This window comes from Ostrinia furnacalis, unplaced genomic scaffold, assembly GCF_004193835.3.
Source record: "Ostrinia furnacalis isolate ACB-3 unplaced genomic scaffold, ASM419383v2 OfSCF0412, whole genome shotgun sequence".
NCBI lineage: Eukaryota > Metazoa > Arthropoda > Insecta > Lepidoptera > Crambidae > Ostrinia > Ostrinia furnacalis.
Window position 1 is genome coordinate 81,131 of NW_021130651.1, and position 23,258 is coordinate 104,388.

A 23,258-nucleotide genomic window follows, 5' to 3' on the forward strand; every position below is an offset into this window, starting at 1 on the left:
CTTATACGATTCTAAACAATTGCAGATCAATTTGAAACTAAAAACACCTATTTTACCATACCTGAAGTAATTAAAATATTAATTAATTCAAGCCCGTTTTAATGTCTTTGAAACCCGTAGTGTCACTGGTGACACCCCCCATTTTGGCGTATGTAGGGGGGCTAGATTTTTTTTCGCATTTTTTGTTAGTTGTACATAATATAAATATGAATCTTAGCCTGCCTTTCAAAATTCAAGACAATCCGACAATTTTTAGGGGTCTGGATCTCAGGAGGTTAATGCGAGAAACACGCACAAACCGTCACAGTTATGGTATTCTGTGAAGTAGTAGTCCTGAATCGAATGTACCTACTACTGCTATTTCTATTTATTTATATTAACCGACAGTCAGTGGTGACTGAGTTTGTTGCGGCGCTTCTTCTCAGCACTTGCCAAATGTTGGTCTCGAAGCGCTGGTAGGGTAAAAAGATTATGAGACATGTAGAGGCTCCTTAAGAGCAAAATGACGATTTGTAAGAACTATTTATTAATCTAAACAAATAAAGAAATTTTGACTTTTGACTTTGACATTAATGTGTTCGCAATAGTTATACCACCCAAGCATTAAACTATTGAGTAGATCCTGTTCGGAGCCTGACCGCAGACCCGGGAGGAATCGATCCAGTCATTTGTTAGTTTCGGCATTCGGTTAAACTATAACTGAGAAGGGTTAAGAGTAATACCAATCCATATCACAAAACAACTCTTTAAACTCAACCTGACTTTCGAAGATCTCTTGGAAATGAAAGGATCGAGTAGAAAATTTGCTATTATCTATTATTCATTTAAATAATTTGTATATACAGGGTGGAATTTTGAAATGCCACCTGAAAGTACTCTTAATAATGTAGATAGAAAATTTTACTCAAAGAAAACTTTTTTTACTAAAAGATTTTAGTTGGTTCGATTCCCGGGTGTGGCAAGCATATTTTTGGAAATCTTTGAATGCAGTTCTCTTTCTTTTCAAAAATGAAGGAATGTTTTCTTTGAGTAAAATTTTCTATCTACAGTATTAAGAGTACTTTCCCTCCAGGTGGTATTACAAAATTCCACTCTGTATAACATTCAACTAACTTTTCTTTTCTTCGTCAGATCTTGACTTTATAAGGTACCTACTTATAAAAACACATTGTTTGATATCTCCATTTGAAGACAGATTTAAAATTCTCTATTCAGCCCTGAAACATCTTGTTTTCAGTTTTTATTAAAAAAAGTTGCAGCTTAAAAATACTTACCAAAAGCTCACTTCACTTCACCTTCGGCTTGAATATTATTTTCCATCTTTTGGTTAAAAGTTAGTCAATTGAGTTATTATATAAAAATTATTGTGCTCGAAAAAATGGGTTTCTCTCCTTTGCTATTTTGTGTTACATCAAACTCCAAGAGTAGGTGTTCCCATATTTGATTAGGGAATTTGCGAACGTTGCCGCTTGCAAAATTGCGGTGGAATTGCTGGATCTGTTAATGAAGTCAAGTTTGTTTTAATATCATATCGCTCAATAAGGTACATGAGGATAAACATCGTGGTATCTTATGTGACTGTACTTAGATGATGCCAAATTTTAGGTACTCTATGAAGAGTCAGATTTGAAGAGTGAGACATGAGTAGAATGAAATGTTAGAAGAACCTACATGCAAAAAGTGTAGTCAATGAAAAAGGTTATTAATAATACAGCTTGAATTAATATTTATTTCTATTTCTAACTAAAACTTCAACATAATTATACAGAATAGCTAAAAAAACCTGATAAGTTTTCCAAGAAAATTTTACATTTACAGGATTTTAACAAAATAAATCATTTCACTCTAGTAACTCTGTGTGAAATTGAGTTACGTAAATAGGCACCTACCCACCATTTAACAGCAAACCTTTGTGCTTTTCCGAGTACCCAAGATTTTTAGAAATTTCTCTGTATAACGCCGAGAGTCCTTTTTAAAGGTAGTGCAGGTCTCTTAACGAGGGTTTGGCCCTATTTGCCTCTGAGATACCTTTGGTACACGACTTTTGTACTGACGAGCTCCCTTAGAAGTAAAAGTAAAAGAATTTCATGTAGAGTCGAGAATTCAGGCGATCTTCAATGTGTATTGTGTGTGATATTTAGTAAAGCGAGCTGTAGTTTTAAGCTATTTCTTGTTCTTAATACATGTACTCGATGATGTGGCGACCACGGGCTGGAAGACGTAGCGTGGGCAGGTTTCCTACTAGGTGGACCGACGATCTGGTACAGGTCGCGGGAAGAGCCTGGACGCGGGTATCGCAGGACCGTTCATTGTGGAAAACCTTGGGGGAGGCCTTTGTCCAGCAGTGGACGTCAATTGGCTAAACGATAGTTAAGTTGCTTTAAAAAGTTTTTCTTAATTAATAAACAACTTATAAACTTATCATAAACAAATAAATAAATAAATCAAAACATCAATTTGCAGTTCGCAGCTGAATCTAAAACAGAGCACGCAATCCCCCTTTTATAAGCCCTACTGATAGTTTTATCTATTTCTGGTTTGTCTATGAAAACAAAAGTACCATTTACTCTGCCATTTAACAGCACTTCACTTTGTCAAAGTACATTTTAGCTCGCTAAAAGAGCGTTTAGCCTTTTGCATACGTTTTCGGTGGTTATTTCGTTTCGTTCCACGGAGGACTATTAGGTACGTACGTATTCCCCAAACAGTCCGGATACTGAATGTGTAGAAACGGCACTTTAAGCTTTACACTGTGGCATCTTATGTAGTCTTAATAGGGGCGATTTTGGAACAAAAATGTACAGTGTGATATAAATACCTACTTTGTACAAACGCCTGCAGGCAAACTGAATGCAAAACTTTCCCCCGGCTGAATTGCATTGCCAGTTTAACCAGTAAAGATCTTTGTTGGTGTAAAACTTTTCCCATTCAAAACGCTTAACGGATAAGTGGAAATTGTCCCAGGAAAAGTTATCAGAAATTAAATATAAAGTGAGATTTGTTTGCATTTTATACTGCGTTGGAGTTTTAAAAGTGTTATGTATCGTTATTTTATATCGGTATTTAATTTGTTATTATAAGCGCGTATCCAAACGTAGCTAGTTTAAAAGCATTATTCAGGATGTGTATCCGAGATTCTTTCTTCTTGATACGCCAGACAAAATGGCGATAGGCAATCTTGTAAGCTCTGTGTTTAATCGAAAATAAAAGACAGTATCTTCAAATAGAAACAACTTTTATTTACGTCTCCAAGGCGGAGACATCACAAATATGGCGACGAGCAAAACATTTATCGGCGGCCAAGGCGGCATAGGCCACAACTTGAAACCCTACGAGGAGGGTGAGGACATAGCATGTTTCTTGGAACGCATGGAGCAATATTTCGAAGCAAATGCTATCCCTGAAGAAAGAAAAGTGGCATCTTTACTTGTAAGTTTGCATGAAGAAGTCTACAAAACATTGAAGAACGTTCTGCACCCAGATTTACCATCTACCAAAACCTACAAGCAAATCGAAGATGCACTCAAACTTCGCTTTAAACCTCGCATCTCTCACTACAGAAAGGTGATTGAGTTCGATAGGCTTCGACAAGATGACGGCGAGAGTGTGGCGAAATTCTATTCTCGAATTCGTGAGGCATCGACAGATTGCAATTTTCCAGCCAGCAGCATGGAAGCCATTGTCAAATATAAACTGGTGACAGGTCTGAGGCCAGGGCCTGTGCAGGATAGACTTTGTGAGGAGGATTCACAAAAGTCCCTGAAGGAGTTACTCGAAGTGGCGCTAAACAAGGAGTCAGCAATCGCGAGCAACCACAGAGCAGTCAACAAGGTATACAAGAACATAAGCGGCAAGGAGCACAACCAGGGCAAGGAGCACCATCAGGGCAAGGAGCACCATCAGGGCAAGGAGCACCACCAGGGCAAAGGACAAGGAAGCGTATTACAATGCGTTCATTGCGGTAAAAGTAATCACAATTTTTCTAAGTGTAAATTTAAAAGTTACAAATGCAAAATTTGCAAAAAGATTGGTCATTTAGCGGCTGTTTGTAAGAATAAAAATGCCAAATTAGTAAATGTTATTGAAGAAACAGTAGAACCTGTGCAAATGTTTACAACAAATGTTCAAAATGTTAACTATGTAAATCCATTTGTGATAAATTCACAAGCAAACGGTAAGTCGTTGCAAATGGAATTGGATACAGGGGCAGCAGTGTCATGTATTCCCGAGTCAATTTTTAAGGAAGTATTCGCACATAATACTATTTTAGAACCAACTGAAATTGAATTAAAAACTTATAATGGTGAAATTTTCAAGCCTACTGGCAAGGTTAATGTATTATTGAAAATAGGCAATAAAGAGTTAAACTGTGGATTATTTGTCGTAAATAATGGTCAAAAATGTTTATTTGGGCGAGACTTAATTGAGAAATTTCAGATTAATTTGCAAAAATCAGTACCTATTAACTCTGTGAAAGATTACACATTAGAACAAGTTTTACATGAGTATGCTGAAGTTTTCAAACCAGGTCTAGGTGTTATTAGAGGGGAAAAGATTAAGTTGGAATTAATAGATGAAAATGTTAGGCCCATTTTTCACAAACCCCGTTCCATTCCATACTCATTTAAAGACAAAGTTGATGCAGAGTTAAGTAAATTAGAAAAAGAAGGTGTTATTGTAAAAACTGAAAATTCAAAGTGGGGTACACCTTTAGTCCCAGTTGTCAAGGAGAATGGGAACATTAGATTGTGTGCTAATTATAAAATTTCAGTGAATAAATATTTGAAAGAGGTCAACCATCCATTGCCTAGAATTGAGGATATTTTTACAGCTTTGCAAGGGGGACAAAAGTTCACAAAGCTAGATTTGCGCAATGCATTTAATCATTTAATCTTGGATGATGAGACAAGTGAGCTATTAGCATGGTCAACACCGCAGGGTATTTTCAAATTAACAAGGTTACCTTATGGTACTAAGCCTGCTTCAGCTATTTTTCAGGCTAAGTTAGAAAAAGTGTTGTTAGGCGCTCAGGGAGTAGTCAATTTTATTGACGATGTCATAATCACTGGTCATGATGACATTTCTCATTTGCAGAACCTTAGGGAGGTCCTAAGAAGATTCAAAGATGTAGGCATTAGACTGAACAAGGAAAAGTGTTTGTTCTTTCAAGAGGAAGTCAAATATTTAGGCCACATCATTTCAAAGCAAGGGTTAAAGAAAGATCCATCAAAGTTAGAGGCTATTATTAATGCTCCAGCTCCTACAAACACAACTGAAGTTAGATCATGGATAGGTATGGTAAACTACTATTCCAAGTTTATTTCAAATGTTTCTATAAAATTAAAGCCCATGTATGATTTATTACAAAAGAATTGTAAATTTAATTGGACAAAGGAATGTCAAGAGAGTTTTTCAACTATAAAAAAGGATATTGTATCTGACAATGTACTAGTTCATTTTAATAGGAACCTGCCATTGAGACTAGCTTGTGATGCAGCTCAAAATGGAATAGGGGCAGTCTTGAGTCATGTCATGCCAGATGGGACAGACAGACCTATAAGTTTTATTTCTAGAGTTTTCACTAAGGCAGAGAAAAATTATTCAATGATTCACAAAGAAGCTTTAGCTATTTATTGGTCAGTACAAAAGTTTTATCAGTATCTAGTAGGTACCAAGTTTGAATTATTATCAGATCATAAACCTTTACAGGCATTATTTGGTGAGAATAAAAGCTTACCACAGATGGCAGCAGGGCGCTTGCAAAGATGGTCTTTGTATTTAGCTTCATTTGATTATACATTTAAACATGTAAAAGGTTGTGATAATGTAAAAGCAGATTGTATGTCAAGAATGCCATTAAAATGTAAAGAGAGTTTTAATATTAATTGTAAAAAGGAATGTGACTATATTAATTTTGTTGAAGAGCAAAGTGCAATTGATTTAAATGTCATTAGATCTGAGACTAGGAAAGATTCAATTTTGAGTACAGTTTACAATATGATTCGATATGGTTTTCCTATGGCAGTGAAAAATGAATCTTTAAAACCATTTTTACAAAGAAAAAGTGAATTGTACATTGACAAAGGTGTAATTATGTGGGGGTATCGTGTTGTTATTCCACATAAATTACAACAGCATTTTTTGAAGGAATTGCATAGTACTCATGAAGGAATAGTCAAAATGAAGAGCAATGCTCGTTCATACTTTTGGTGGCCTGGTTTAGATAAATCTATTGAAAATTATATTAGAAATTGTAATCTGTGTATGTCGGCCAGACCAGAACCTGAAAAATGTAATGTAATTCCATGGCCAAAGTGTAGTGCACCATATGAGCGTGTGCATGCAGATTTTTTAGGACCTATCAATGGCAAAACTGTATTAATTATTATTGATGCTTATTCAAAATGGCCGGAAACTTTTGTCATGAAAAGTTTAGATTCAAAAAGTACAGTAGAAAAGTTCAGGGAATGTTTCAGTAGATTTGGTTTACCTAAAGTTGTTGTCACAGACAATGCAGCTACATTTATTAGTAAAGATTTTTCTGAATTTCTTTTCAAAAATGGTATCAAGCATGAAACATCTCCACCTTTTCATCCTGCAACTAACGGGCTAGCTGAAAATGCTGTAAGAAATTTTAAGTTCAGTTTAAGTAAGGCACTTAAAGATAAAGCAAATTGTAATGTATCATTTGAAACATTAATGAATCGTTACTTATTTCATTACAGAAACTCAATACATGTTGCCACGAATGAGACTCCATCTCAGTTAATGTTTCAAAGGAAATTAAGAACTCGTTTTGATTTATTATTGAACAAGGAAAGTAATTGTATGTACAAGGAAGGGAACTTAAGTAGAAGAGAGGAATCGTTTGAGGAAGGGGAATATGTTTATTGTAGAGATTACAGAAACCCTAATAAGAAAGTTTTTACTAAATGTGTTATCGATGAGGTATTAGGAAAGAGAACATACTTGTGTAAAGTTTTAAATGAAGGTTTAATTTGGAAAAGACACTTAAATCAGATTATTCGTTCTGTACCTTCAGAAAGTAAAGATATTAATGATTCCATAGATTCTCAAACTTTACCTTTAATTAAATGTAATGATAACTTTAATAGTGAAAAAGAGTCTAGTATTATTTCAGAAAATGTTTCAATTCCTGTAAACGAGAAAACAATTCAGGCATCTCCAATTGTTTCCTCGGGTAGAACTGTAGAAGATTTAAAGTTAAATAGTGATAATATTCATTCCCCAACAAATGTAACTAAGGATAAAAATGTACCAGGCAATTCTCCAGTTCCTGTAGTCCGTTCACAGAGAGTCCGGAGACCTCCTGTTAAGTTAGATTTATAAGTACTGATTGGAATTGTAAGAGGGGAGTATATGTTATGTATCGTTATTTTATATCGGTATTTAATATGTTATTATAAGCGCGTATCCAAACGTAGCTAGTTTAAAAGCATTATTCAGGATGTGTATCCGAGATTCTTTCTTCTTGATACGCCAGACAAAATGGCGATAGGCAATCTTGTAAGCTCTGTGTTTAATCGAAAATAAAAGACAGTATCTTCAAATAGAAACAACTTTTATTTACGTCTCCAAGGCGGAGACATCACAAAAAGGACTGTAACTGTTTTGTTTTATGACTACCTTTTTCATCAACAAAGTAACTTGTTTTTTTTTATGCATAAAATTAATGTACAGGCTTTTCAAAATAAAAATGCAAAGCTTTGTGGAAATTCTTAAAAACGCAATCAATCACGCAGGTCGTTAGCAGCGCCGTGTTTCATCTTGGCATGATATAATTATTGTGCTTTTTTGTTCAGGTATTTCATAAGTAAGGGAGTGATCAATTTACAGAAAAGTGCAAAAATTGTGACGTAAATTAAAGTAACGCAGAAATTCAGGGTAACTGATTTTATGCACAAATGGATACCGATTTTAGTATTATGATTTAGCAGTAATTTGGGAATCCTACCAGATTAAAGCCGTGTATTTCCAAACTAATTTTAAACGTGGTCCATGAATTTGACAGCTACAAAAGCCTGCAAGAGAGCTGGAGGCATACCACAAATGCTCAGCATTTCCAACTGTATCTAGCAGGTGATTTATTTATTTATTTTTTATTTATTTAATAACAATCTTAGCAATTTATATGCTATCTCTCAACAACACTGCGTAGGTAAATCAAATTTCTATTTTACTATTCTGCATAAATAAAGCAGATCGCTGCTCGTTTCTGATTTTACTAGAATTCATTAATCATAATTATCACTGTAGTAGACTGTAGTGATGACAAATGGTGAAATTTCCCTTCAAATGCGAATCAATTTAACGGGATAGGGAGAAATAAGAGAGGTAACTCCGAATAGCTTTTACCTAACTCTCAGTTCTTAATAAAATTTTAAAAATTATATTTTGGTGATTTCTCCTGAAACTAGAACTGTCCTCAGTTCTAGGGAAAATTTGTAGAGCCATCTGGCAAGATAGTTTTAATCAATTCTTCACATATTTAATAGTAGAAACTTAGCTGCGGTTCCCGAGTTTCCATGGTTCACAATACATTTTGACACGAAAAAGGTAGGCTTAGGCTGTGGATTGACGGTGAAAGTGATTTTTCACGGGAGACCTTAAGAAATACACGCCATAAAGGATAGAAAGGGCCCTGGCTATAAAATCGTATCAAAAAGGTGTAGATGGGGACAATCTATCACGCTCACATGCGACGCCACACGTACGCGTTTCTTGTGTATTTTAGAGGCTTTTAAAATAATAGTTAATTTTTTTTAGGCTTATGCCGTACAAATGCTGCAGTTGTTAATCATAGCGATTTTTTCAGTTATAAATTGGATTAAATACTAACCAATAATTTATCAAACATTCATATAAGTTCTCTACAAATTGTCAAAACAATAACTGAATTCAATTTTCATTACCAACACCCACACGTCCAAATGGAATTACAAACAAATATGATTTAGGTACGTTTGTTATTTATCCAAAAATAAACTAAGTAGCTTTAAATGCTTATTCAAATCTAAATGTGCTAAAATGAATAAGTACTAGTAAATAAGTACTACTATTTTACTTGCTTTTAGAAAATGATATCTACGTATTTTATTACCTTTTTTTTTTTTTTTTTTTTTTTCTTTGGGTACCTACCTATCAGATACCAAATGTCATATAGGTAATAATTGTAATCGTAATAGGTATTAAGTGGGTACCTAACTAGGTAGATTTCTTATTTTAAGTACTGGCTTACCCCGCAAAACTTGGCATCACCTAACAGACTGGAATACCTTTTTTTTCGTCAGGAAAATACATTGATTTGTATACCCACCAGCCGCGGGGGCGGTTAGTGGGTTATGTGGGGTTCTCCCTGCCAGAAGGGCAGGGCCTACCCACTAAAAACCTGACGTTGCCCTCGGTAGCCATATGAGTCGGGAACGCGGGCCATCACTATCGGCATTTTGCCTCAAGCATTCGTCCGCGTTCCCTGCTCGGCATTTCACTCGCTTAAACCAAGCCCAGCCCAACCAAGGCGTTATTACGCCTTCAACCTCCTGCGAGCGGCACGCAGGACACGTGCTGCGCCGTCGCGGCCTCTTTAGACGCCACCAGACACCCCCGTATCTGATGGCCGAGGCCTATTAGGAAGGGGCAGATGGAGGTCATAGAGCCTCCTTCTTTGCCCATGACGTCGGCGGCGGGCAATGGGTGCGTCGGGTGATGCTTCCCGCTCCCTCTCCGCCGCTTCCTTCTGTGAAATGACTGCTTCACAGAAGGTGAGAACTCCACGCCACGCCTCCTCTCCGTTGGTCATATGGTGGACTAAGACCGGTAGAGAGAGGTCATTTCCTATACATATATTGAGGGCCGCACGCTCATCCGCCCAAGCTGGGCATTCTTGGAGCGTGTGCTCAGCTGTATCCACAATGTCAAGGTTGCAGTGATGTACGTATTTTATTACCTTACCTGACCACATTGTAATAAACTTTATTTGGTCATGGTACAAGTGTTTATTTTAGTTAAAAAAAAAAACAATTTTCTTAACTTCTAGAGGCAATTATGAAGGCTGAAAATGTTTCAAAATTACTTAAATGAACTGGAAAATGAAGACAAGTTAAACTGGCAAAAAGGTACCTAATTTATTAACGGTACCTTTGTAAATTATTCAGTCATGCAAATTGAGTTAAGGTCCCGGCACCGGGTTCCGTATCATAAATCGTAATGAATATTGTACTGCAAGTTATGATATGTGATAAAGTGGACGTTTTACCTGTGTTGTGCTTATATCACACTCTGAAGTCACCTATAATATTGATGGATTTATCAATAATAATTATGTCACTTTATGAGATCAAATCCACGAAGATTTTGATCTCATAAAGCGTCCCTATTAAATTGTAGTAACTAAATTTTTTCAATACTTCCAGCTACGATTTCTTGTTATTTATAATTTACAGAATGTTCCATTATAATAACCTACAATTTCCCAAAGTACATTGTACCCAAAGAGACAAATAAAATATGAGTATGTAAATAATTATTTCATTTAAGTAAAGTAATTTAAAAATATATTCTTACATATAATACCTACTTAAGTATTAACATTTCTAATCGGCCTATCGACATTTCATCTCCATGACTGGTCCTACCTTATTAGCTTCATTTTTGTAGACCTTGAGGACTAAGGCAAAAATTAGTACAGACAGACACATCTTTTTTCTTTTTAGGTATTTCTTACAGCTTGGAGACGGAGTTCAACCATCCATCCCATTTCAAAATTATTTTTGTCAATTCTAAGACCGCAAAGCATTTTTTCATGGAATTTAGTCTTACCTCGAAATTACTTATTCTGAAATCGTGACTTCACTTTGAACTTCAGTAAAGCACTTATTCCAATTTTTTATAATAAGTTTCAAGTGTCGAAAGTCTGGATCCTACGATATTTTAGTAAGTAAATTTATAAAACTAACTTTATTATGTAGGTACCTAGTTGGGTATTCAGTAGTAATACATAGTACTCAATCTATTGTTGATGTATGTACTTGTTAAAAAGGGACTTGACTTCTTCTTGATGCAGTAATAGAATGTTTTTCCTTGTCATAATATCATATAAAAAATGAGGACAGAAATGGCCAAGGCGCGGCGTAGAAGCGCTTCTCCATATAAAATGATAAAATGGGCCATCACGCGCTGAGTGGTTAAAACGACAAAGATAGACCCAAATGCTTAAAAGGCTCCAAAGTTTTTAGATGGAGTACTTAAAAATGTATAACAAAGTCTGAAAGAAAGATGCAAGCAAAAACTCAAACTTAATTATTTTAATTTAGTCGTGTGTGAGTTATGAGAACTAATATACCTGGCACTTAAGTATCTCAGTCAGAGACTGAGATGTGGGAGCAGCCGGGACGGGTGATTTTGACATATTATGATGTGGTAGAGCATTTAGGCCTCAGCCTCGAACATAGCGGGCAGCGGCGCGGGAGCGGCAGGATCTTATGCGTAAAATCAAATAGACCGGTTCTCGAACACAGCGGAGCGGCAGCGGCGCCGGAGCGGGCAACGAGCGGGCAGCGGCCAGGGAGCGGGCAACGAGCGGGCAGCGCACTCCTTCTTTTGCCCACAATAAATCGAGCGTAAGGAATAAATTTGAATCGAAATAAAATTGTCGCCGTTGTTCAGACATTTCGTTCGCGAATAAAAACAAATATCTCGACAACACAACCCCGAACACAACACTTCGCCGCTAAAGCGCCGCGCGAGCTGCCCGCTGGTTTCGAGAACGGGTCTGCGTTGCCCGCCCCACTCTCGCGCCGCCGCCGCCGCCGCCCCGCTGCCCGCTAAGTTCGAGGCTGAGGCCTTAAATCTGAAGTCTCGCTGACATTTTGCACAAAAACACCCTCCCGTGTCGCTCCCGTACCTCAGGCAATGAGTTAAGCGCTAGAACTATAGTATCAAACTCCTAAAGCTATAAAAAAACAAAATTAGTCTTTTACGAGCAGTCAGCTAAAACTAAAGCCATTTAAAGATATATTTATTGTTAACTAAATATTATGTTTTTCTAGTAAAAAATATAACAAAAGTACATTCAAAATTGTCCATCTTAAAAAAATCGGTAATAACAAAACAATCAGATGTAAATTAAAAATAAAAGTAACATAACTAGAGATAAATAGTAAAAATATTATATTATGGCAATTTATTCTTAGAATTACGTATAAGGTGCAAAGGACAGCCGGAAAATTCGTAAACCATAAATTCAAAACAAAATCCCGATTTCGGTATCATTTATCATTTTTCCTGGAAACAGGAGCCGAGCTTCTTTCATTTTTATATTTTTTTCTGTTCCTTATTTTAACATCTGATTTGGAGCTGATGTTTTATCGGTTAAGTTTGACATGTTGACACAGTTTTTGTTTTTGTTAAGGTAAACAAGGTAAAATGTCAAAATAACGATTTGAATCAAAGACAAAAGTGGTCCAATTTTACCGCATTTTTGTTGTTTTGTTTTATTAAGAAAAATAATCGTATTTCAATTTTCGCCAGTGTTACTTACTGTTACTTATATATATATATATACTCCCAAGCCGCTTTCGGCTACGGTAACCACGACAAAATTCCTTTAGTCCGCAATAAGAATATATAACTGTTACTTATACAGGGTGTTTCTTGTAAGGTGTCAAGCCGAAGGCAGGTGATAGGTGAGGACTAGACCTATCGATTTCACCCCCATGTATGTTTTACGATTTTTCATAGTTTAGAAGTTATCGTTAATTTTGTGATTTTTTCAAATTGTATGACCTAGTAGGCTTTAAATTTTTTTATCTTTTTTTTGGGTCGACTTTTCTCAGATTTCTTTTTTTTGACAGATTTCCTATTAATTGCAGATTTTTGAAAAAAATAATCAACTTCCTATCTTTGATGCAAGATACAAAATTTTTGCTAGAAACTCCTCGTTGTGGATAAAAAAATGTTCTGTTCAGTTATTGTCTTTAAATGTGTTCTAAGTAACGTAAACTTAGAGAATTGCAATCATTAGTTAGTCCTAAGAAAGTCAAAAACATGTAACGGAATCTCCGACTTACCACATTAGTGGAGCGATTACAGAAAATAATGGCCTATTAAGTACATGTTTTTTTGTGTTATTATGAAAGTTCAGAAAACTGCGCAGTTTTTAAAATTATTTTGGACCTATGGAATTTCTTCTTTTTTTTTAACTCTTAAGTTGAAAATTTTAGAATGTTCCGCTAATAGCATATTTTTTATGTTTCTAGCAAAAAAATTGTATCTTGCATCAAAGATAGGAAGTTGATTATTTTTTTCAAAAATCTGCAATTAATAGGGAATCTGTCAAAAAAAAGAAATCTGAGAAAAGTCGACCCAAAAAGAAAGATAAAAAAATTTAAAGCCTACTGGGTCATACAATTTGAAAAAATCACAAAATTGACGATAACTTCTAAACTATGAAAAATCGTAGAACATACATGGGGGTGAAATCGATAGGTCTAGTCCTCACCTATCACCTGCCTTCGGCTTGACACCTTACAAGAAACACCCTGTATAATCTGTATAAAGAATATCTATAAGTACTTTACTATTTTTATAAAATTGCTAACTATTTAGATTTACCTCACACATACATAAGTAATTTTGTATTTTCATACCACAGGGCGTAGAAGGGACAGTTTTATTGTGAACTAACTGTACCCGCGACTTCGTACGCGTGAAAACCCGTTTTAGCAATTTTTTTCATTTTTGCTCTGCAACTATTACTCGTAGCGTGAAGGTATATAGCCTATAGCTTATTCTAACACTGAAAGAATTTTTCAAATCGGGCCAGTAGTTTCTGAGATTTAGCGCGTTCAAGTATACAAACAAACAAACAAACTCTTCAGCTTTATAATATTAGTATAGATGATTAAAGGTTGATAAAGATGTGAATTGCTAGTGACTTGTGAACTAGGGGTTTACTCGTTACTTACTTGCTAACATGGCTGCTTGCCCAAGTACTTAGGGAGAGTTAGTTGGCCTGGAAACTCTAGTAGTTCTATACAAAGGTAATAAGCTATATTATTATCCAGCTTAGCTTAAAGGACGTAACTTGTTAACAAGCAACAAACTTGTGATATAAGTAATTGCTGTATAATATGCCCGTCTACTTTGACTTATTATCTACATCACTCAGTACTTGCTTTCAATTAAGTAGAGCTACTTATTAAACAACCTACTTACTTAAATCTAGCTATGTGCCTGATTAATTAAAACGAAAACTGTACCGTAATCTACTTATTTTTAGAATTCCAAAATAGAGTCAGCTACCTAGAAAACCGTCTGATCTAAATATATTTAATTTCACCGACGGCTAACAACGGATAAATATTCAAATCCCTTCTTTAAAATGTTTTTTAAGAAAATCTGCGAAATCCTATCCTACTAATATTATAAATGCGAAAGTTTGGATGTCTGGATGGATGTTTGTTGCTCTTTCACGCAAAAACTACTGAACGGATTTTTATGAAACTTTACAGTATTATTGTTTATAACCCAGAATAACATTAGGCTATAATTTATGACGATCTGTGACAAACTAAATTTCACGCGGGTGAAGCCGTTTTTTTTCGTCGGGAAATGCTTTGCGCATACCCACTGGTCTATGGGGACGGCCAGTGGGTTATGTGGGACTCTCCCCGCCTACCCACTAAAGGCGGGTTCTACCCACTAAAACCAGAGCCCAAAGAAACGGAGCCGCGAGTTATTGTCCTGGTTGGACATTCGTCCGCAGCTCCGCCTCAGGCTAGAGGCTCGCGAAGCCTAGTCTAGCCTTTCTAAACCGACCTTTTTGGAGCAAAGTCCATACTTCATTCTGTGTTTTTGAAAAAACAAAACGTCAAATAAGCTGTATGTAGGTCGGTTTGTCCCCCGAGTTGTTGACGTAAAACTTTTTTATTAAAAAGTGTAAACTGTGTAGAACGGTTCATTTGGAGAAAATGGCGCCTTGGGACCACTACTGCTGATGTACGGGCCCGTAAAAAGTTTAAGTGTGCTTTTGAGATTGAGTTAAGATTTATGCAACAATATTGTGAGTGGTATGGTCTTTTATAAAAGGAACTACAGAGGACAAAATAATGCTACAGTATAAAAGAAATAAAACATTTTATTTTAATTTTGATTTTTTTTTTAAAACTGAACGGAATTATACTATTAGAACTCTCCAAGGAATTATTGTTAAGTAAAATTAATTAAAAGCTCTTCCACTCAAAAAAGAAAGAAATATGTATGTTTTTTTTGCAGTTCGATTTAATGGCCAGATTTTCATTAACAATTTCTGAATACAAATACCTATTAACGAGCTTAATAAAAAAGTCTCATGACTAAATCTTTATTGCCTGATAGGAAATAATAGGAATGTACGCCACTTTTCCATAAACATTGTTATGATCACCAGATTTTCAATTCCAAAACATTGTCCTTTTACACGTAACCAGTTTCAGTCCAGGTTCAATATTAAATGAAATACTACTCGATTTCTAGACCGCTATTGAAATTCCCAACGTCTAGGTCCCGAACTAAAAGCACTTCGTATTCCTTGAAAAATTGGTAATATTTCAAACTTTATAATATTTTCAGATTCTTTTTACTGCAACGTCATTTTTCATTAATATTTATGGTAGAGGAGGAGGAAACCAATTTATGGAATAAGTAGAACCTAAGATCTTGAAAATTGAAAACACTTATTATATTGTAAAAGTATTATAATAGTTTACGATAAAATATCGTCTCCTCTTTTGTTCGTTCAATTCAAATAAAAAATTTACAATCGGCGAACAAATTTGTATCTGCTGTTTTGTTTTAATAAAAACGCAGTGTTTTGCTGCTGCGTTCTCCCTGCTGCCGGACTTGTGGACTCCTTTCTCCTCTTGCATCTCCGTCAGCAGGGGTACGCCGTGACAACAGAGGGCCCCCGCTGAAAATCAGTTTCAAGACAAGCCCTGGCGGTCTTGATGTACGCTGAGCGGGTGCCTTTTTGTCAGAGGGGCACAAGCAGTTAATTGTCCACTTGTTTATTTCTCTCTGTTTTAATCTATGTCTTACCTGCTTGTATACCTTTCTTGCAAATAAAAAGTTTTCTATTCTATTCTATTCTATTCTAGGGAATCGGCTTCGAGTGAAACAAAAAAGTTATTGTTTTGTAACTGTTGGAAAAAATCTAAATATGAAAAGCAGTTTCCAAAACGTCAACTAAACAACGAATCGATACAAAAACAAAATTTTCTGTATAATAGACAAAGTTATAATATTTAGAATGATTCATTTTTGTAAAATAATTTTATGGTATTACAAAGTAAATGTCACGAAAACAAATTGGCATATCTTTGTATGCAACAAAGTAACTAGAAACTACACATTGTCAAAAGCACATAATCAACTAAAGTAAGATTTTATGGTAGAGTTATGTGTATTATAATATTTATACAAATGCATTTATTATTCATTCTTACGCGACATAGGATAAAATACTAGAAACATCTTTCTAACAAGAAAGAATGCTAGAATCTAGAATATAAAAGGGAAATGGTATTACCTACTCCATACTAAAAGAAGACCATTTCAGCACAATTGAAAGAATTCAGTGACTCTGAGCATTGAAGTAATAAGAAATAAAGTCCAAGTCCAAAATACACAAATTCCAACACACATTTAAGTAATTGAAGGGCCCTAAAAAGAGCAATAAAAAAGTATGTGCTACTTAATATCTATCATTCAGATTGCTGTTAATAACATTAACTTTTAAGTGGATGTAACTTTTAGATTAGGAAATTTATGCCTTCAGTTCAATTTCATTCGTGTCAACGGCTCTACAGTGACCGCTTCCTAAACTGACCCCAATTGTATTCCCCTGGGGCCTATAGGCTTTCCCTTGTGCAGGCGTTGGGGCGCAAAAGGTAAGGAGGTAGGTTACTTTGAGTGACAATACCTCCATCACCTAAAAAGTTATTTGCGATTCAGTAACAAAGAATAACTTAACTTTAGAAGTATTGAGCTGAGAATGTACGTTAATTTATACGAGTAAATAAATTAAGTATGAAAGTAGTTTTCTTTTAACCCAAGTACAGAAGACGGCACATCAAGCAAACATCGTGGCATCGTTCTTTCGTTCGTTCGTTTCAGCTGAAAGACGTCCACAGCTGGACAAAGGCCTCCCCCAAGGATTTCCACAAAGACCGTACCTGCGTGGCATCGTATATCGTTGTAATAGTAGCCCTTTTGCCACCAAAAATATCGTCAGATGTACTAAAAAATCAGCTAAGTATTAGTAAATTTTCGTAAATGTCACAATTTCTATGTTTTTCGTTCAGCTCTACCGAGCGTGTAAGAAAATAACTCTTTATTCTTGACTGCGAGACTTTTCTTACACAATCTTACTCAGATAACTCAAATGTAACAAAGTAGATTTTATGACAAGCGCGTAGTAAAAGGATAAAGTCATTTTATGTCACTAGTTTAGCTTTAAAAGACTAGAATTGGTAACCATTTTTCTGTATGTTAACTGAGAACTCCCTTTTATATTTATTTTTAGAAACTAAAGACAGAACAAGAGACAAAATATGTTGTTCACATGCTACATTTGATTAAGTTTCAATAAAGGCATTTACTGGAATCTACCAAATTATAAGAGATTTTGACATACTAAGCAGGTACATACAATATGTACAAATAAACTAGAACTGGGCTAAAAAGCTTTACTAATTCGTTCTAAAAACTAATGTTATCATACCATGGCCACATTAACTGGCCACAAAATACGGCACACAAACATACAGGTAACTACATACTTGTTGCATACGAAAGTTTCAGTCTTCAGTTTCGTTCGGGCCCAGTCGGGCTTTACGTGGCGCACCGTGCGATCGTCTGCGCTCGGTCTTAGCGCGCGAGTTCGAATTTTTGAAATCGGAACGCAAAATCATTTGAAAATAAAAAAAGTTTACTATCTGTGACAGTTTTGGCGGGAGTTTTTTTTCTGTTTTTTTTTATGATGACGTGTAATGTTTGTTTTTAAATTGTTTTTGGATTAACGTATTGTGTGCACTGTGCAGTGAATTTGCAGTTTAATTTTTAATTTGGAGAAAGGTGAGCAGTTATTTTTTAATTCACCGAGAAATAAAATTGTTATAAATTATAATCGTCGCTTGTTAATTAATAATTAGAAATAAGAACAATATATTATTAGTATCACTCTGAATTAAACTTTTACATTTTTTTAATTTCGTAAATCTTCCTGAAATAATAAAAAAGTAATCCTACATTATTATTTTTTTCGTAATTATTGTCTGAATTTCTTACAAAACGTACCTACATAATTAATAATCCACCGTAGTTATCTTATACCATAAACGTGTAATAATTATTTTGTCAAAGTCAAAGTCAAAGTNAAATTTCAATCCAGTCTTTCGATTATCGATAGGTAGGGCTTTGCGATTCGATTTTTTGCAGTTTGACTGAGCCTTTTTTGTTATCGACCTCTTTTGCGATTTGTTTATTTGTTTGCGACTGGTTTGCGATGGGTTTGCGATTTTAAAGTGCGTTTTGACTAGACCCACTGGTCAGGCTATACCTTTTGAAACTATGTTACAGAATAATCTCGAGTTAGAGAAAATAATCTTTAACTGTTCGTCAGTAAAGTTCAAAATTATTCAGATCAAAGTTGTTTGACGATTTATCTTGTCAAGATTAATTATGATTGATAAACTAAAACCTTGTTGGTTCAACCTGCCATTATTATTTCTATTAAATAAAAAAAACTACATTTTGTAACATTTCATGGGATAGAATTTTTTTTTTTTTTTTTATTTTATTTGTGGCAACCAAACCTCTCTGGGAGGTTTATTTCTGCCAATGTCGAGTGAAAAATATTGACATAGTTATCAATAGAACGTGGGTGTTTCAGTTCTATTGATTTTTCATGGATTCCGTGGAGTTAAGTATGCCCGTAAGCAGGTTTCGAGACGCCACCGGGTCCAAAGCGGGTTGTTCATACGACAACCCACTCGACACTCGATGCGCGCTCAAATTCGAAGTATTTCAATGTTTTTTATAATTTATCACTTCACTGCACTTTAGAACACAAAATAACACCAAATTTGTACACTAAAGTCCATTAAATAATAAATTGAAACCATTAAAACAGATCGACCATGCTTCCCGTTCAACTACCCTCCACGGAATCCTCCGGATAGAAAATTAAACAAGCAAAACCTTATTCGTTAGCAAACGTCATATTTATTTAAATGTTAGCAGCACTGTTTCTTGCACTGTTATGTTGGCAGGTTTGACTCTTACAGTACCTAGTGCAAGCGAAAAAACCGACACTAAGGTGACGAACCTATTCATTCCGCGACTGTACATTGTGAACCAGCTGCACAAATCAATTTAAGGCAATTTATTTGTCAAGTTTTATCAAATGTTTATATATTTATTTATTTATTTATTTAAGGACAACCAACAAAACATACACCATACATTCACAGTTTCCTTATAAATAAATTAAGCTAAGATGTGCAAACCTCCTTGAACATGCCCGGGATGACGAATTTGTTCTCCACCTCCTGGATATCGGAGCGAGTGGGCCAGATGTCCCGGAGGAAGACTGGGCTGCCATCGGGACGGTTGCCTGAAAACCGATGTACATTGTGGTTTTAGACAAAATTGTCATAGAATTTAGAATTCATGATGCATTATGAACAATGTATAATGCATGATTTAAGATGCATTATGTATGATGGGGGAGGCCTATGTTCAGCAGTGGACGTCCTTTGGTTGAAATGATGATGATGTTACATTATACATGCTAGATAATGAATGATGCGTGATGCCGATGAATGATTGTACGATAAGTGATATAGGTTGTATTATGTAGGTACTATTAGAGGCCGGTAGATCTATTCTCATAAATAAAACACTGGATACTAAACTTTCACATTATATTGCCTAGTGTCTATGCTCGTATTATGTAAGAACCTTTGTATTCTAACATGGAGTAATAAAGAATTTGAAATTGATGATAATATGTGAACTTACCGAGAGGCTCTGTCCAAATCGATGTCCAGCTATCAACAGCAGAGGCGAGGCTAAGTAGTTAGCTCGCATATTTGGATGGATAGCTTACCAAGCCTTGTGAGTGACTCAAGTGTTTTGCTAGATAATAAAATATGGTAATAATTCTTGATACATAATTGATCATGCCTGATAGACGATACATGATAGGTACTTGATGCATGATTCACGATGCATGCATGATACTTAATGCATCTTGCTTACCGAGCGGCTGTGTGTCCAGAACTATATCAACTGTATCAGCCAAAGCATATGTAATCACCAATTTTTTATTTTTTTGATGCATAATGGATGATTCATGCATGACACTTGATGCATCTTGCTTACCGAGCGGCTGTGTGTCCAGATCTATGTCTATGTGACTGTGCCAGCTATAGCGTAAGCTATCACCAGAAGTGGCGAGGCAAGGTAGTCGGCGAGAGCCGACTATAGAGAGAATACGAGAGTATTAGGATGAATACGGCCTTCAAGTGGCTGAGTGTTACATTAGATAGTAAAAGAAGTATGATGATTATCCTTGACGTATAATGGGTTATGCCTGATAAATGATAGGTACTTGATGCATGATGGACGATGCATGCATGATAAATGATGCGTGAACTTACCGAGCGGCTGTGTGTCCAGATCTATGTCGACTGTGCCTGCTAAAGCATACGCAATCACCAACAGCGGTGAAGCAAGGTAGTTGGCTCTCGTACTAGATGATTACGGTCTTCCAGTGGCTAGTGTTACATTAGATAGTAAAAGAAGTATGATGATTAATGATTATTCTTGATGCATAATGGATTAGGTATGCCTGATTGGTGATGCCATGATAGATGAATATCATAGACGATGCACGATACACACGCTGCATCACTGATAGATGATGCATTATTTAAGCATGATAGATAATGGCTGACGACTTACCGAGCGGCTGTGTGTCCAGATCGATATCAACTGTGCCTGCTAAAGCATACGCAATCACCAACAGCGGTGAAGCAAGGTAGTTGGCTCGTGTATTAGGATGGATACGGCCTTCGAAGTTTCGGTTGCCCGATAGAACACCGCAGCAGACCAGCTCGTTCTGAAACATCATCATCAGTCATTTACGCCCGTTTTCACAAACATTACTATGAGGTCTCACAGTGCGCGTGGACGCACAGGGTGACACACGAACTAACCACAGAGATCTATTCAACGCTGTGCGTTCGATTTGCTGCTTCACTTAAGCAAGCATCGTTTGTGAATACGGGCGTTAGTCTCCTCGTTTAGAAGCGACGATAGCAGAACGGTGACGGTGTCGGATTGGCCTCGTGATCCGGGGAACGCGGGTTCGATCCTCGCCGCTGGACTATTGTGGTGAACGCACTCGTAACACAAACATATTTAGCTGATCGCGAGGGGTTAGCGGGATTGTTATAAATCTAGCGCTAACTCAGTCAGTGCTTGAGATATAGGAGCGGCACGGTAGGGGTGACATTGATATAATGAGGGCTATCGTTTTAGCGCTCACCAGTTGGCGCCACTGTAGAGTAAGGTCCTGTCACTTGCTAGTAGCGAAGACAGTGGCGCCAACTGGTGAGCGCTAAAGTGGTAGGAGGACTATCGCATTTGCACTCATCAAGATGGCGCCACTGTAGAGTAAGGTCCTGTCAATCGCCAGGGGTGCCAACTGTTAAGTATAAAAACGATAGCCCTCATTATGACGTGATGGAGCACATAAATCTGAAGTCTCGCTGACGTTTAACGTCTCAAATCACCCTTCCGTGCCGCTTGGATACTTCAGGCACTGACTGAGTTACTAGACCTATAGTAATTTGTATTTAAAGCCTGGTCCGTGAGCACGTAGAATTTTGTCCAATGACCCCTAGCTACCCATCCTTATCGCTCGCGCGTAATTATGCTGTCGCGACTGTGCGACGCGCGCCCGCAGTGAGTGTGCGAGCGCGACAGCAACATAATTACGCGCGAGCAATAAGGATGGGTAGCTTGGGGTCATGGGTCAAAATTCTACGTGCTCACGGACCAGACTATACAAATTGTTATTTTTATTTAAAAAAAATGAAATATTATGATGAGTTTAAATATAAATAAATATGGAATATTTGGTTAGATCAACAAAAGCCTAAGTAAAAAACTTCAATTTCAATTTTACCTTCTCTATGGTGTTGGCTATGTTGTCATCAATGGGCCCTGAGTTGCCGATGCACGTCATACACCCGTACCCCACAATATCGAAGCCGAGTTTCTCCAGGTACGGGATCACTCCGGATTCCTGCAAAAAAACACAAATTAAAATGCTATTACAAAGTTTAAAAAAAAGTTTGACTCGCGTTGATCACTAAAGTCTGGTCCGTGAGCACGTAGAATTTTGTCCAATGACCCCAAGCTACCCATCCTTATCGCTCGCGCGTAATTATATTGCTGTCGCGCTGGCACACTCACTGCGGGCGCCCGTCGCACAGTCGCGACAGCAATATAATTACGCGCGAGCGATAAGGATGGGTAGCTTGGGGTCATTGGACAAAATTCTACGTGCTCACGGACCAGGCTTTAGTTTAAATTGAAATTTACGAGTACAACCCGAGCAAGCTAACTGCGCACCTCGCTAGAATGCGACTCTCTCTCGCACTCACCCGCACACCCGCGTTCGCCCCGTCCGTACCAGAGCGGCGATGTGACGTCACGGCTGCCTGGTGCGCAGTTAATTCGACCGGGTGGAAATAAGTCACATGCAGTCCACGCTAGTAGTAATCTAAATATATTATACAGGGTGTTAGGTAAATGGGTATATGAGCCGACACTAGCCCATGTTAACATATGCATATAAATGGTATGGTGAAGTCAGAATACTAATATCATATTTTTTTTATTTTAATTTTCATACAAATCTGATTTTATAAATTTTATTTTGTATGAACATTTAAAAAAAATAAATGATGATATCAAAGGACAATGTTCATTTCTGGCCTGGCGTGGACAAGCTGCTAATGAAAATATGAATTTGCCAAAACTTTTTAATTAATTTTTAAAGAATTCACTTAGTGTAACTTTGTATCAATTTGCCTTTATAAAAATCCAATAAAAATAGTACTTTATGTGATAATTACAACTTCCTGTCTTTAACACTCAATTCAGTGTTGCCAAAATGAATCTTATCG

At 36.4% G+C, this 23,258-nt stretch overlaps 1 protein-coding gene across 1 annotated transcript in view; it reads left to right on the forward strand.

The window, feature by feature from the left end:
* Positions 1–17,999: 17,999 nt before the first annotated feature.
* LOC114364039 (arrestin, lateral eye) overlaps positions 18,000–23,258 on the forward strand; it is a gene marked incomplete at its 3' end in the record, with an annotated part of 96,465 nt that continues 91,206 nt past the window's right edge. The window contains exon 1 of the mRNA XM_028320022.1: positions 18,000–18,132. The remainder of the gene's footprint in view (positions 18,133–23,258) is intronic.